The sequence below is a fragment of the Mixophyes fleayi genome, chromosome 3, assembly GCF_038048845.1.
Source record: "Mixophyes fleayi isolate aMixFle1 chromosome 3, aMixFle1.hap1, whole genome shotgun sequence".
In the NCBI taxonomy this organism is placed as follows: domain Eukaryota; kingdom Metazoa; phylum Chordata; class Amphibia; order Anura; family Limnodynastidae; genus Mixophyes; species Mixophyes fleayi.
In genome coordinates, this window is record NC_134404.1 from 2371878 (window position 1) to 2376748 (window position 4871).

Genomic DNA, 4871 nt, shown 5'->3' on the forward strand with positions numbered 1-4871 from the left:
AAAAAAAAGAGACAACAGGCAATTTTTAGTCCCTTGCACAGAACTAGTTGTGATGTACTTAAGCTGCCCACCCCCCAGTGTGTACTCAGCTTTGTGAGCTATTGTTGTAGGTAGTTACTTTCCAAAAAAAGTTAAAAAACTTTTGTTAATCAAAATGAACTACAAATTGTTTGAGAAATTACGTAGTTGATTCCAATTACAAATTAATTTTCTGTAACGCTGGATTCCACTATGGGTGAACTAATATTGTGTGATTATGAAATTGACATCACTGATGAGGATGATGATGAGGGTGATGACAATGTCAACATAGGGGAAGGCGACCACTGTTAGTCTAATGCCCATTTGTAAATTCTAAAAATGCCTGTCTACAGTTCAACAAGAAATAACCAGAATGTTCTCTTTTGTGGGGTCTCCAACAAATCTAGCACTTCAGCCACAAAAGTGTCATTTCCTGTTGCAGAAGAGCTTGCGTTGTTAATCTATGTATGTCCTTTTTCACATGTGGGTAGGTTGAAGGGCCTATGACAAGTTCATCTTGCACTATTTTACATTATGGCCTTGGTCTATCATCTTGTCTAAAATGTCTACTGATGCTGCTGCTGTCCATCTAATGTGCTACTACTGCCACTGCTGTACTTCTCCAATGCATCACACATGCTGTCTAACATAAACCTACTTATTGTCTTTCAGAATTAAAAAGGATGATCTGAGATGCAAATTTGTACATTATCACTAAAGTAATCCTCCATCATTCTTTTAATATAAGGTGTATCATAATGAGACTTGGTAGAGTTTTGATTATATATATATGTATATGAAGTAGCAGTATAGAGTGTATGTGTGGGTATGTAATAACGAAGATGACGCAATGGCTGATTTCTTAGGGAAGCATTTGAGGAGGGGTCTAGCTTGTTTTGGAAATATGTATTTATGCAATCACTTCTACTCTCTGGAACTGCTTGATCAAGGCACACACTAAGAGTGCAACCTGCACTCAGTATTATAGACATATCTAGGCTTTGCGTCCACCCAAATTAAACAGGGCACGGATCTTAGGATTCATGTGCTTATGAATCGGGTCTAGGACTGCAGGACGGTGCAGGATACGTACCTGTCAGCTCCTACAGTAACCTACGGGTCCAGCGTCATTACAGCCACCGGACCTGCAGGCTGTGTAAAAAGAAGGAATTAAAAAGTGTGCCCCCCCTCCTAAACATATTAATCCTTGTGCTTCCAGACTACGCAAAATCAGGGCGAAAAAAAGCATGGGGTCGTCTCAATATTATGATAACCAGCACAAGGCAGGCCAGCTGGCGCTGGTGGCATTATAACAGGGGAACCCGCTGTGTGGATACATTTACACCAACATTATAAAAGCTCTTGCGTGGAGAGCACTTTGTGGAATAATATCTCAGGCCAATCCATATTAAAAATAGAAGTCTAGATGTTGTCATCTACAATGTTGGTGAAGTATTGTGTATCTATTGTTGTAATATATCCTTAGGACACACTGCTCCCAGAATTAACAAAGCTTGGGAACATTAGGTTGGTCGGCTAGGTGTCTGAGGATTGCCAATTGTGGAATGTTAATGAACGCTATGCCCAAAGTGTTAATATTATGTCTAGTTAAAGTGTCCCAGAATAAGCAAATGTGTTAGAATTCCCAGAAACAATGGTATAAATCAGCATCACTAGAGTTACATTTTGGGCAGTTACTATTAGATGAAAGGAAAATAGTGCATCTCCGTTTCAGAGATAAATATGCTTGGTGAATAATTTTATAGGCCATTTCTTGATACCCACTAGCCGGTATAAGACGTAGTGTGAGTTGGAATGAATGTAGCAGATCTGTGGTTTTCAATTTGGGAATCGGTAATTACATTTCAGAAGGCCAGAGAGGTTAGCATCAAGATCAAGGAGTGGACATATATAGCGGAGGTGGAGTAAGAGCCATGAAGGATTAGGGAATCCAGGGGATTAATAAGTGGAGTTAAAGAAGAGAGAACAGACCTCAAATAATGAATAGTTTGGAAAAATGTGAACCTATTTTTAGTGACAAATGGATATTTATCAGCTTCTTCCCAAATGTAAAAGGTTTCTGAAAGGTTATAAGAAGATCTTTCAGTTTTGTCATGTGGGAATGTATCCAACTAGAGAACAGTTGTGATGTCTCCCCATTTTGACATAAGAAGTTACCCACTAGAGGAAGAAATAGTGAGAGTGTCTGAGATAGTTTGAGACTTCGTCCAGCTAATTCCCAAGCTCGACACGTGGAAAGTGTTAAAAGATTGCCAACATCTTGACTACAAAATTTGTCTAAAGGAGCATGAAGCACATCGTTAAGAGACAGTGGAGAACACAATTCAGCATCTAGTAAGGTATCAGAATATTGGCTTTGACCTCAAATCCAATCATTTGTGTGACATAGTTTACAGGTAATATTGTAATGTTTAAGATTGGGCAGACTTACACCACCGCTCTGGGTTGATAGCTGTAACTTATAAAGACTGATTCTTGCCTTATTTGAATGCCATACAAAGCATGTGATGCTAGCATTTAATTTCTACAGATTTGCTTCATGAAAAGGAGGGGGGTCATCTGAATGACCTACAGAATTTTGGGGAAACAAGGCATTTTTATATTGTTGCAACGGCTCAAAAGGTTGATGTTCAAGTTGTGCCTCCTATGGAGCTTGTTACGTACATGTTTGATGATAGGTTTGACATTCTAAGTATAAAGATAAGAAGGATGAGACAGAGGAGCAATACCTAAAAATGTGATGTATTTAAGAGCCCAGTGGAAAGGGAAAGTGAATTGGCACCCTGATCTCGCCTGCCCAAATATTGTCAAAGCTTCAGACTTATCCAAATTTACCATGATCCCGGCAAAACTAGCAAATCTTTCGATAACCTGGAAAATAAGAGAAACATGTCATTTTTGATTTGAGATAAAAGGAATATAGCATCTGGAAAAGCAACTTCTTTGATCTGTCGATTGCCAATTGCGATACCTTGGAAATCAGTTGACAGAGACAGATGCAGTAACGGGTCTAAAATCAAATTGAAGAGGAGTGGAGAAATGGGGGCATCCTTGTCTCATTCCTGTACCCAAGGAGAAAGCCAAGGGAAAGAGGTTAAATTAATATTATTTACTGTGGTATGTGTGTGAGGGTTTTATAAGGAGGCTTATAAATTTCTGAAATATGGGACCAAAATGTTGAAATTTCAGAAGTCTAGTGAACTGAAGGCCTTTTTGGCATCAAGAATTACTATTATATTATGTTTGCATTTGGATTGATGGGTTCCCGTGATTCATCATCGTCAGCAGCTATATTTTTAGTGCCATTAATTCCGCAGCGCTGTACAGAGAAGTCACTCACATCAGTCCCTGCCCCCATTGGAACGTACAGTCTAACTTCCCTAACACACACACAGACCGAGAGAAACTTAAGTTAATTTAATAGCAGCCAATTAACCTACTAGTATGGTTTTGGAGTGTGGGAGGAAAACGAAGCACCCAGAGGAAACCCACGCAAACACATGGAGAATATACCAATTCTACACAGTAATTTCCACAATAACCCTGTGTATACCTCTGATTGTCTATGTATAAGAAATCCGAGCTGGGCAAGAGAGACCAGAGAGGCATAACTGTTTGTAGCTTGTTGGCCATTCATTTTTGAGGATTTTGAAATCCTGATTAAGCATGGATATTGGCCTGCAAGAGCTCATCAATGCCGGATCCTTACAGGTTTTGGCTAAACAATGATTCTGGCCTCATTTAATTGCTGTGGGATCTCACCAGAAGAGAGAATATGATTGTACAGAACCACCAGCATGGACACAAATTCCTCTCTCAAAGCCTTATAATATTTCGCAACAAAGCCGCTAGGGCTGGGAGATTTGACATTAGTCAGCAATATAATGATGTAACTGACTTATTGTTAAGTAATCAGTTCTTCTAAATTAATTCGCTCCTCTGGTGAGATTTTGAGAAGACCTGCTTCCTGTATGATCTGTATATTTGTCATCTCGTGTATAGTGTTTGATAATAGTGTCTAAATGCACCACAAATGACTACGGGTTCAGAGAGCTGCACGTTGTTTGTTGTTTGTAAGAGTGAAATCCAAGTTTTGGTTTTGGGGCCCATGGCTAGATTCGCTAGTAGCCTGCCAAATTTGTTATCCCATCTATGAAATTTGTTTTTTTAAAAATTGTATTGTTTTTGGGCCTTCTCCATGAGAAATGTGTCATAAATTTATTTAGCTTGAAAGTATTTGGTTTTATTGAGGGCAGTGTTGTTACGTTTATATTGCTGTAGACCGTGGTTAATACTGAGCTGAGTTCTAAAAGTTTTCCCATGAATTTGTTATTATGTAGGTGTATATAAGAGATAATGTGACGTATTAATACGGCCTTGAATGTATCCTAAAATAAGGTGGAATTATCTATATTTTCTAAAGTGTCATACACAAATGTCACACTCAGGATACACTCAGTCTAGATTTGCGCAGACCTAGCAAGGCGCGGAGTCTAACAGCCCCCTGGTTTTCACCAAGAACCACCGCAAGGTGGAATGGACTTGGCTGCAAGAGAACTGCAGGTTGCGGCCCTTGGTTTGGTCCCTAGACGTGAGCGAGATGGAAGAAACTGACAATATAATTAGGTACCTTGAGGGTGTTGTGGTCTTCAATAAATGGCAGGAGACGACAGTCTGAGCAAAGCAGGTGCAGAGTCTAAATACAAGCCGGTTCGGTACACAGGTCAGATGACAGTGGTACACAGGATATGACAGGAGAGTGGTCTGGTATACAAGCCGGTTCGGTACACAGGTCAGATGACAGTGGTACACAGGATATGACAGGAGAG